The sequence below is a fragment of the Triturus cristatus genome, chromosome 1_1 (genome assembly GCF_964204655.1).
Source record: "Triturus cristatus chromosome 1_1, aTriCri1.1, whole genome shotgun sequence".
Taxonomy (NCBI): domain Eukaryota; kingdom Metazoa; phylum Chordata; class Amphibia; order Caudata; family Salamandridae; genus Triturus; species Triturus cristatus.
In genome coordinates this window covers 944,345,541-944,357,715 of record NC_140579.1, presented here as the reverse complement: position 1 = coordinate 944,357,715, position 12,175 = coordinate 944,345,541, and the positions used below count along the sequence as shown (strand labels likewise).

General features: G+C 53.1%; 1 long non-coding RNA gene across 1 annotated transcript in view; it reads right to left on the bottom strand.

Annotated features, from left to right (window-relative positions):
• Positions 1-12,175, bottom strand: part of LOC146871336 (uncharacterized) — an 80,615-nt gene that overhangs the window by 65,303 nt on the left and 3,137 nt on the right. Inside the window, exon 2 of the long non-coding RNA XR_014959544.1 lies at positions 5,572-5,691. This is a non-coding gene — a long non-coding RNA (uncharacterized LOC146871336). The remainder of the gene's footprint in view (positions 1-5,571; positions 5,692-12,175) is intronic.

Genomic DNA, 12,175 nt, shown 5'->3' with positions numbered 1-12,175 from the left:
CCTGGGTAAGCCGATGCCCTGGATACCTGTGGTATGCTGATACAGGGACTGATAAGGCGGCCCAGTTCCAATTAGTGGATGCACCTAATGTACATGTGTTTTAATCTGGAGAGAGAACAGCTAGGCTGTGGGTCTGCTTGGCAGGCCCACAGCCAGGGAAAGTCGTAAACCAATGAAGCAAAAGCAAAAAATCTGGGTGATCATAGGATTGCAGACCCTACTCTCCTACACTTCCCCCCACTGGAGTGGGTAACGGTTGAGGGGGAAGTAGCCGCTCAGGGCCGAGACCCGGCCGGGCCCTTGGTAGTGGCAGTAGCCTGCTGGCCTCCTCTACCCCTCTGGCGCTTCTGGAAGGGCTTGCGGAACTGCTGCTGTTGTTGCTGCTGCTGCTGTCCCGAACCCTGCCCACGCCCTCTGCCCAAAGACCCGAACCGCCTCTGGAACGGGCGCTTCTTCTTCTCGGCCTTCTCCAACCCAACGGCCGTCAGGGTTTCCGCCTCCGCCTTCATGCCGGCCATCTCATCGTCCGCATGTTTCCCGAACAGGGTTTCCCCCGAGAAGGGCAGGTTGGCCACCCTTTGCTGCGCCTCTGGCTTGAGGGACGTCAGGCGCAGCCACGAATGCCGCCTCTGGTGAACGCCATGGCAGTAAGCGTGGGCGGCCAGCAAGGATACAGCCGCCGCTGCGCCGATCACCTGGTTAGAAACCAGCATGCCTTCGCGCACTGTCTCCAAGAAGTCCTCCTTCTTGTCCCGGGGCAGTAGGTCCGCATACTGCTGCAGGGACTCCCACAGGGCCCGGTCGTAACGGCCCAACAAAGCCCCTGCACTCGCCGCCTTCATGGTAGTGGCGGCGGTCCCACACACCTTCCTGCCCGCAGAGTCCAGCCAGCGGCTTTCCTTGTCCGGCGGGACCGTCGACGAAGGCGCGGTCGCATGTTGTTTCCTCGCCGCCGTCACAATGACCGAATCCGGCTTCGGGTCCACTCTCAAAAAGGTAGGGTCCGACTCCGGGGCCCTATACTTTTTCATGAGCCTGGAGGGGGCGGCCTTCGTCATCGCGGGAGTGAGGAACAGCTCCAACGCGGGTTCCACCAGTCCTGGTACAAGAGGCAGTAGAGGGCGAGACAGATGTTTCTTATGAAGTGTCTCGAATATCACGGACGTCGTGGGTGTTGGAACCGTCACCGTGATACCCAACTTTGCTGCCCCTCTCAACAGCACCTCTTGGAAAGAGACCAAATCGTCCACCGGCGACACCCTAGTCCCCGGTGAGTCCGACAGCGTCGGGGAAAAGTCTCTGGTCGAGGAGCGCGTGTGTGACCTGGACCTGTGCCTCCTACGGCGTCGTCCGGAGTCCGACGATGACCGTCCACGGCTCCGTGACCTTCTCCTCCTGTGAGAGCGGGAGCGCGACCTCTTCGGTTTCGGCCTGTCCGCCGGTCTAGCCGGTCCCGGCGACCGCGGGCGTCGTGGCTTCGGGGTCCCCTGCGGCGGAGTCGGGTACCTCGGAAGGGAAACCGACCGCGGGGGAACCGGCGGCGGTCCCACCGGAGTGCGTGGCAGCGACCTAGGTGGGGGCGGCGGAGGTAGTGTCCGCGGCTGTGGAGGCGGTGGTGGCGGTGGAGGCGGCGGTGGTGGAGGTGGAGGAGGTGGCGTTGGTGGTGGTGGTGGTGGTGGCGGAGGAGTCGGCGGAGGCGGGAGAGGAGGCGGTGACGGAGGCATCCGAGGGGGCGTATACACCACAGAGTACACCGATTCCGGTGACTCTCTCTTCCTCGACGTCGACCTTCTCCTCGACGTCGATCTTCTCCTCGGCGTCGATCTTCGCCTCGACGGCGACCTTCGCCTCGACGGCAACCTGTGCCTCGACGGCGACGGCGATCTCCTCGACCTCGAGCGTCTCGACGTCGATCTCCTCTTCGGCGGCGACGTCGACCGTCTCCTCTTCATCGACGGCGATCTCCCCTCGACGGCGAGCGCCGACGCCGGGTCCGATCTCGACGCCGACTGCTGGACGGCGCCGAAGACGGCGTCGTCGCCGACGACGCCGATGTAGTCGACGGCGGCCTATTCAGGTCCCTCGACGTCGATCTTCGACGCCGCTTCTCCCCAGAGCCCTGGGGAGACGGCGAACAGACGGTGGTCATCCTCCTTGACGTCGCCGTCGACGCCCTCGACGTCGACGGGGAGTGGGAGCGCTTACTGGTCTTCCTGCCCCTGGGGAGCCCCCCAGAGGCCTCAGTATGGGGCAAATCAGCCCCTCCAGACCCACCTGGTGCCTTCAGTCTTCTCTCCTCCAGAACTTGAAGCCTGATTTTCATCCTGTCCCTCAGGGTCCTGGCTGAGACCGAGTGGCAGATGGTACAGTTTTCAGGCACGTGGGACTGGGGAAGGCAACCTATACACACCTCGTGTGGATCAGTTTTAGCCTTCTTTCTACCACATTCCGGGCACTTGTCGAACAAGCCAGGCATGTTGACAGTACCAGCTACTAAGCACTTGAAAAAGTGACAAAAATTGACAAAATCTCCAAAAAACCCTTGAAAAGGGGAGAGCTCAATGCTCCAGGGTCCTGCTAGCAGGAGCCGGAAAAAAGAACGGAAAGTAAATGGGACCTGCTGGGCATTCTGGGATACTGGGGAAAGTTCTGGAAACCTGAAAAGTTTTCTTAAAGGCACAGTATCCTGTTTTAAGCCACATAATGGCAGCCTATGGGGCTTGTCTGTCCACTCCTTCCTCTCTATCATTCCAGAGGCTTTTGCTGGTAGAGGCAGGGTTTTTTCCTATGGGGAGAAAAACTAGACAGGCAGTGCTGTTTGTGGATGTTGGTGGAATTCTAGTTGAAGTACTGGACAGTGTAGCCTGTGGGTATAGGCTGCATTATCTGTCTTTAAATTAAATTCTCTCTTAAAGGTGTATGCAGGTCTGCATGATTTGTCACCTTTTAGAGATTATTTTTTATTGCTCCGGGGTCCACGCACATGGGCGGGACTATTCACTAGATTATGACTATACACAGAGATCCCCTCCTACAGAACTGCTTCGCCGGTGGGATGGCGCAGGGGGACGAAGGGCCGTCAAACAGGGGAGCCCAGGCCTAGCGCAGCATTTCAGTCTATGGGGGCTTAGGGGGCTCGCTTCCGGCAATGTTGGCTCCTATACAAGTGGCGATCTAAAGGCGGTAGCCCCTGCCATCAGGGCCCTCTTCTCTCCTCTTCGACCCCTCCTCCCAACATCTGCTCCAGCACGACCACCGGCACGTGAAAGGCCTCAGGAGGATTGCAGAAGGACGTCCGTGTCTGACTCCAGGAGTAGCGCTGGGGGGGCTAGGTGGTGCTGTCTCTGGCTTTTAGGCAAGGCCTCATGGGGGGAAGTGAGTTGTGGAGGCCTACAGTGATGGCCGGCCGGGCTCCAAACAGTCCGAGCACTCCCCAATCGGCGGCACCAGCCCCTGTACCTGAGCAATCCAGGCCATAGTCCCCAGCGGGAGGTCGCTGACCTGGGCAGGGGCGCACTCTGAAGTGACGCCGTCAGAGGTCCGTAAAATGGCGGGCTCGCTCCTGCCCGCCGATTTGCCTCGTCGCTCCATGGGACTCTGTAGGGGTAGTAGGAGAACGGCAGTGCCAACTCCCCTGTGCCTCAGTCACACCACCAGGGACCAGGAACTGCCTCTCCGATAAGGGCTTGCTCCAGAACTTGGGCTCATACTGGGATCACCACCCCGGGAGCGTGCGGGTTCAAGACTCTCAAAATGGCGGTCGCACTGCCAAGGACCGGAGCGCTCGTCTTCTGCCGCCCTTCCCTCCGCTCCCAGCCGCACAGGAATGTCGCCAGGCCTCTGAGAAGTAGCCCCAGTCCATCCGCCAGCTAGACACCCCCAGCTAGGGCACCCCCAAAGCCGCTGCACCGCTTGAAATCGCTAATTATACCAGCGACGGCCCGGAGCTCGAACGGCGTGCGTCTCACTTCATCTGCTGCGAGACCACGCCCCCTAGCATGGACTTTTGACGACCCTTCACTGTGGGACCAGGATCCCCATACCTCTGTGCCTCTGACACTTTTATAACCTCTGGATACCACCAACATATTATCCCTCAACTGTTCCCTGTTGATACCCCAACTTTCGTAGTGCATCAACCACGTTTCAATCCTTTGATTGACCACAAACACCCTTCCTCTCTGTCCTCCATTCACATTCCATCAGTAACCCAGCTGCTTCTGTTACTGTTCAGTCTCAAGTGACGGTTTTGATGCACATTGATTGGGTATGTATACAGGCACTTACCGCTCTGTACAGCCCCTCACAGCACACGTAGACTGCACTTCTTTAAATCATAAATACATGTTCTGCCTAACAGTAAGGTCTGACCTTCCCTCTGTGGATTATCCCCCCATAAGGAGGACAAATAAATTGAACACACCAAACTCTCTACAGACGCTGCCAATCAATGCACTGCTGCCTATTTGCATGTCTTGATTATTCTCTAAATACCACCACATGCTCCTTATTGTGCCTTTCAATACCATCAATCAATCAATCAGGGGTTTGTAAAGCGCGCTACTCGCCCTTAAGGGTCTCAAGGCGCTGGGGGAGGGGGGGGGGGGGGGCGGGCGGCTCCGGATCAGTAGAAGAGCCAGGTCTTGAGGTCCTTCCTGAACGTCTGCAGGGTCGGGGAGCATCTGATGTTCACAGGGAGCTTGTTCCAGGTTTTGGCTGGGATGTAGGAGAAGGGTCTTCTGCCTGTCCTGTGTCTGCGGATGAAGGGGACCTCCGCCAGGGCAAGGTCGGCAGAGCGGAGGCTCCTTTTGGGTACGTGGAAGGATACTCTCTCGTTGAGGTATTTGGGTCCGATGTTGTGGAGGGATTTTTAGGCGTGGGTGAGGAGTTTGAAGGTGACCCCCTTCTCGACGGGGAACTAGTGGAGGCCTTGTAAGTGTTGTGTCATGTGCTCGTGGCACGGTGTTCCGAGGACGAATCTGGTTGCGGCGTTCTGGATGGTCTGGAGTCTATGCAGGAGAGTTTTGTTGATTCTGGCGTAGAGAGAGCGTTGCCGTAGTCCAGTCTGCTGGTGATGAGTGCGTGGGTGATGGTCCGTCTGCAGTCGGAGGTGTCATGGGCTTATTGTCACACGCCCGTCTCCTTCCTTGTCCACAATGAACTTCGTGATTTGATGGGACAGTGTGTCATGTCACTATGTTCCAATTATTATATCCACTGTTTGGCCTTGCCACTATGTTTAAACTATTGCACATACTGTTTCTAAGTTTCCGTCAAAAAATGTTTACTTGTATGTCTATGGATATTGTGCAAAACAGATTAACAACGTGTTTGCAAACGTGCTTTTTATGGTGTAATCATCATAATACCAGCAATGTGTTCCTCTTGCATATGCATGAGAGCCCTCACATGTTTGGGAAGACAGTTGAGTTCATGCATAATTGATGAAACTCTCACGCGGCAGCTGTTAAGACGCGTGCATGCAAATAATCCCTGACGCGTGAATGGGAGCCTATTTAAACCGCTCCCATTCACCTTTCTGCGCTTGGCCTCGTTTTCCCCTCCACTTACCTGGCTCCAGCTCTTCAGCTCCTGCTTGCAGATCGGATTTCTCTTGGGCTTCGCCTCCGTGATTTCAACCTTCCTGATTCTGGTTTGTTTTAACAGTCGGACAGCTTTCCTCATAGCTTCCTGTCGACAACCGTAAACCCGGTAAAAGAAGAACAAAAAGAAAAGGTCAAATCCAGGTATTTAACAAAACAACTAAGACTACGGTCAGGTGAGTTAAAGCTTGCACATTTCAAGAACCCAGGAATTGCACAAGAGACAGTATTCACGAACTTGAGAAGGAATAAACTTCTTAAGAATTACGGTGAGGAGGACGCTGTGGCGGCCCCCCCTGAGGTTAGTACACGACTGGACGCCCCGGCCAGTATGCTACAGTGTGTTCGACCTTCTGAGCGCCTGATCTTACCCGGAGGCGTTGGACCTGAGTGGGATGTGGTGGCCTCATCCCGTGCATGCCCTCCTGCGACCCAGAGACAACTCCAGCAACTAATGTCTCTTTTGGCTGCTTCTGCCTTCCTGAACCTTGCGTGCAGTGCAGATCCTAGGGCAGCACTTGGAAGCCTGTTTCCTCACGCGGCGGACTGTGTTGATGCTCAGAGACTTCCACCCCACCTGTGTGCGTCGCTTCTCTGTCGTTGTTGGACATTCCTCTGCCTAGGAACATTGGGTATGGTGCTGGGTCGAGGGGTTGGCATGGGCAGAATTCCACTGAGTGGTCAGGGATGAGGCTGGCCCCTCGGGGGTGGTCGCCTAGTGGACGGGCGGGCTTGGGGTGGTGTGCTCTCCTGACATGGCTACTGGCACAATAGACGCATAATGCTCCCCATCGTGGTTTGAGAAGATTGTTTTTGTGCTGTTCCTTGTTCACTTTAGGGGAACCTTACCGTGCGGGAGGGAGAAGCCGGGGGTCTGTTATGAAGGCCCTCCTCCAGTTTATAAATACTTTCTCTACCCCCCCGTCTGGTGGGGGTCCTTTCCTACTTCTTTTTCCCTATTCCCCTACATTTCGGGTCTGGTTCCAGGGCGACAGGCACACTGCTGGGGGGGGGGGCCGTACTCATCTGCAGAGGTGCAGGGTGGGGGGTTGGGGGAGGGGACTCTGTATTCCTTCATCTTTTTCCATGGCCTCCTTTTTCTTCTCTGATTCTTTTTGTCTTTCTTTTTCTGGGATCAGCGTGATACACCTCCTTTTGCTATGCCTCGTTGCCGTTCCATGTGTTCACAACTTCCGGGGTGTTCTTGGGGAGTTCTGGCAGGGGACTGTGGGCGCAGCTGTAGACTATGTTTTTCTCCATCCTGATGTTCTTGTGTTTGCGCCATTGACCGAATAGATTGCTGTAAATCGCTAACGTTCATTACTCTGCATATCCGTGATCGTTGTTTTAAAATTGCTTGTCACCTGATCCTTCTGCCTTGTTTCATCATAAAATGAAAACCTTTTGCTCCTGGTGCCCTACTTACGCTGTTCACAGTATTAGCAGTACGATTTTGCTCCCTGAAGTGCTGCCTGTGTTTATACTTGTCGTTATTGCTCTGATTGCTTAGCGGCCGGCCCCGGGGGGTTGTAGGCCCATACTTGTTCTTATTGAACTGTCAATAAAGGTTTTCAAAAAAAAAAAAAAAAAAAGAATTACGGTGAGGAGGTACCGTATTTCCTGACAATAATTGACATCAAGAAAGACAGAATTGTATCTTTATTTTTACTGTGACTTTCGAACATTGCCTGAAATATAATTATCACGAAGCTGGTGTAGCTTCAAGGACTATAGAATTTTGGTATTATTGTTCTGCAATTATTTGTTTTGTTGTTATTTTCTTTATTATTTTATTCTCATTATCTCTGGGCGAAATTAATACTGCGCAAAGAACCAAAGAGGACTCATAACATCTGATCCAGACAATCCAACAGAAGGATAAAAAATTAGCTAGCATTTGCGCCAAGAATTTTCAATTCTATTAACGACACGGAGGCGAGGATTATGCTTCTCTTTCTTATTTATTGCTACTCACAACAGCCAATGAAAACGTTTCTTATGCAAAACAAACTACGTTTCCCATTATGCATGCACCACATCACTTCCTGCAGAGCCCCATAAGAGCCAGTAATACCAGTCCTCTTTCTTTGCTCCGAACAATAACTCCAATAATTATAACAAAGTTCAACAACAGCTTCCAACGTGGAAGAAACCAGACCAGCTGGGAAGAATGTTAACTTCAAGCAGGATTACGACTAATCCATCTTCTTTTCGGATCCTGAAAAAACAGAGATAGAACAACCCGTAACTTCTGTATAATCAGAGTATATATGCAAAACGGGTGGGCAATTATTACAATACTGTAATTTAACCGGTGGGATAATCCTCGCCTCCGTGTCCTTAATAGAATTGAAAATTCTTGGCGCAAATGCTAGCTAATTTTTTATTCTATTACAGGACCGGAGGCTTCGTATTATGCTAGTTTAACGCTGATTAAAAACAACAGAGGATATGTCACTCACCGGTTTATAATAAAATTGTTTAAACATTGACTCAGATGACCAGTCTGCAGAATGCATGATATCCTGTACAGTAGAACCCAACATGAAGGTCTTAGAGGCCATAGCGCCTCGAACAGAATGTGCACCAAACACCTGAGTGTCTACACCCGCTTCCTGCATAAAATTTTTGAGCCATCCGCAGTCACAGGTTTGTACGGTTTTTGCAGAGCAATCAACAATTGTACCACACCATCAGGCCTAATAGCCCTGGTACATTCTTCATAAGCCTTAAGGCATTGGACCACACAAAGTTTAGCATTATCGGGAAAAGCATGATAATCCACACTGCGTGACATTGTTTTAGTTCTAGACGCAATATTAAACGAAACTCCCTCTGGAGTAAAAACTCTACCTGTAATATCAAGAGCTTTAACATCCGAGGAACGTCTACAGGCCGCTAGGCAGAGCAACATGGACAGTTTGGCTGACAATTGTTTCCTGGACAACATATTGTTGTCGGGCCATCTGTTAAACAGTGACAGAACCTGCGAAACATCCCACAAAGAAGAATACTTTGGTTTGGGTGGATTAGCTACTCTGATACCCTTTAGCAGTTTACATATTAACGGGTGCATTCCGACAGGCTTGCCCTCAGTCTGAGAGTGGCCTGCCGATATGGCGGAACGGAAGTTATTAATAGAGCGATACGCTAAACCTTCCGACGCTTTTTCTGACAGGAAGTTTACAATAAAGGGTAATCCTGCCCCCACGGGATCCACATGCTGTCCCATGCACCAACGAACCCAGCATCCCCAGGCTGAAGAATATCGTTTCCTGGTCGAGGGGGCCCACGCTTGGTTGATAAAGCCGGAAGCTTGCTCCGAAAATCCTGGCATTTGCCAACGCTGCCTGAAAGTCTCCAGGCCATCAGAGACAGATGCCCCGATAGAACCATCGCGTGTTTCTCTCCATGAGGGCCCTGGAGCATCGTCGAGGACCATGGGATCCTCCTGGGGAAGTCGCAACTCGCCTCCAGTAACAACGGGAACCAAGGCTGCGACTTCCACAAGGGAGTCACTAATATCACTTCTGCTTTCTGGCGCATCACCTGCGTGAACACTCGAGGAATGAGAATGAAGGGTGGAAATGCATAATTCAACTTCCGAGTCCACTCCTGCGCAAAGGCATCCGTCGCCAGCGCCAATGGGTCCGGCCTCCAGCTGAAAAACTTCGTCATTTGACGGTTCAGCCTGGAGGCAAACAGGTCGATCTCGCAAAACCCCCATATCTCCGGCAACCACCAGACCACCCGTGGGAGAAGTTGCCAGTCGCTGTAGTCCCTGAGGTGGCGAGAGTTCCAATCTGCCACCACATTGGACTGACCCGGAATGTACTCTGCTATGACTGAAATCTGATGACTCAGGCAATAGTTCCTAAAGGCCTTCGCTATCTCCACCAACATTGAGGACCTCGTGCCTCCAAGTTTGTTGATGTACCGCACCGCCGATATGTTGTCCATCCGAAGAAGGATGCAACATAAGACCTGCCTGGGAGATAGTGTCCGGATCGCAAAAGATCCTGCGAGGAGTTCTAGGCAATTTATGTGAAGATGTAACTCTTCGAGGGACCAACGTCCCCCTGTGGAAATATTTCCGCAGCGCGCTCCCCGACCCCAACGGCTGGCGTCGGATTCTATGACCACCTCCGGTAGGTAGCCAAAAATTGCTCTGCTGTTCCACGCCTCGACGTGGGCCAACCACCACTGCATCTCTTCCCTCACTTCTTGGGACAGAGGGACTAAGTCTGTATATGAAAGACCCTTCTGCAAGTGCTGAATTGTGAGTCGTTGCAGAGCCCTGTAGTGTAGAGGGCCCGGAAATATTGCTTGAATGGACGACGCAAGAAGTCCCACTATCCGGGCAATCCCCCTGAGAGAAACCATTTGTTTGGCCAGGAAGGAGCGAAGCTCCTTCTTGATATCCCGAAGCTTGGAATTTGGAAGACTGAGTTGGGCTGTCTGAGAGTTTATGACGAACCCCAGAAAATCTATTGTCTGCGTGGGACACAGAACCGATTTTGGCTCGTTGATCAGGACCCCTAGGTTCTGCAAGATACGAATGGTCATGCGCAAGTGCTGAACCGCCAATGCCTGAGACTGCGCCATGATGAGCATGTCATCCAGGTAGACAATCATGCAAACCCCTTGTTCCCTGGGGTAGGCTACAACCGGTTTCAGAACCTTGGTGAAGCACCACGGTGCTGAGGAAAGTCCGAAAGGAAGGACCAAATATTCGTACCACCGGTTCCGCCATTGAAATTGAAGGAACCTGCGATGGGGACGATATATGGGGATGGACAAATAAGCGTCCTTCAGGTCCAGACGGACCAACCAGTCCCCCTGCTTCAATAGGTCCGCTAGCAGATGGATGCCCTCCATCTTGAAGTGCTTGTAAGTCATATAGTGGTTGAAATCCTTCAAATTGAGTACCAACCTGTAACCACCGCCTTTCTTCTGCACCAGAAAAATATTGCTGCAGAAACCGCGAGGGCCCTCGCCGCAAAGTGCTATCGCGTGTTTCTGCAGCAATCTTTCTATTTCTGAATCGATGAAATCGCACTCTAGTTGGGAAAAAGAAAGCTGTCTGGGCCGATGAACCTGCCAGGGTGTCTGAAAGAACTCTAGATGGAACCCCTGAACTGTCTGTAACACCCAGGCGTCCTGCGATATTTGAACCCAGTTGTGATAAAACCGTTGAATACGTCCCCCCAATGGAAGAAGAAATAAGTCTGGAGCGCTCACCTGAAGACTCGGTGTTCTGGAATCCTCCCCGAAAGGATCCCTTGTTAAAGCGTCGCTTGTTGAAGCGCTGCCTGGTGGGGTAGAAGGTGCCACCGCGGGTGGAGTCCCACTCTCCCCTGCCGCGTCCGAAATCTCCTCGGTGAGGACCTTGGGAGAATTGACGGCCAAACGAGCGTCCCCGGCCTCGTCCGGCCCTGTTGAAAACCCCTGCTTGGAATACCCGTTTGATTCCTGCCTGAGCCTTGTCCAGGGTTGTGAAGGTGCCCACGTATTTCGCCACATCTTTGACAAAGCGGTCGCCGAATAGGTTGCCGTCCGCCAATGGGCCAGGCTCCGCCGCTGCCAACTCCGTAAGGTTAGTGTCCATGCGCATCATGATGGACTTTCTGCGTTCTGTGGAGATTGCGCAGTTGGCATTACCTAATAGGCAGATAGCCCGCTGGGTCCAGCCCGCCAAACATGGGAATCAATAGCGGTTCCCGATTCCTGCGCCTCCAGAGCCATCTCCACTATCTTGGCTAGGGGACCGACCACATCCAGAAGCTTGTCTTGGCACCCTCGCCATGCGCGGTCTATACCCTTCTTGGGGTCCTTGGCAAACTTTTTAAGGAAAGTTAGCAGACTAGAGTCAATTTCCGGCGTTTCCGCCACCTTGTCAGTAAGGTCCGGTCGGGGGCATTCAGACCGCAGTCTGTTGCGCACTTCCTTGTCGAAGCTCTTGCGCAAGTTCTCATGGAGGTACGCTGCCACCTCCGGGGCAGGCAACCAATCCGAGGATCTAGGGTGAACAATATCCGAGGAGTTGAAGGTGAAAGGCGTAGGGGCCGCCGGTGGAGTCTCCACATTCTTAACCTTCCGAGATTTCTTCTTGGGAGGGGAATCATCAGGGGTGTCCGAGGAGGTGGAACCCGGTTCCGAATCAGTGTCCTGAACCCTCTCTCTCTCTGTCGCAGGGCGCGGGAGTGACAAATAGGAAGCAGAATGAGGCCAGGACTTAGGTCGTGGCGCCTCTGTCGACTCCTCAGTTGGGGTAGTGAAGCCATGATGCTTCGCAAACCTCTCCAGTTGCCTAGTAATAGGCCTTAATGCAGTTGCCAATGCCTGCTGCACAGTTCCCGGAACTGCCTTCTCCAGGGCCTTGCTGACTGACTCCTGCACGGAAGTGTCCAGGGCCTCAACAATATTATCTTCGATGGCAGGCGTACCCACCTCTTCCTCATACAAGGTGTCATCCTCCTCATAGTGTACCCAATTTTCCATGGTGGAACCAAATTTGTAGATGTACTTGCTCATAAGGCAGCAGTAAGGAGGAGTAACAGGGGGGGAGCCAA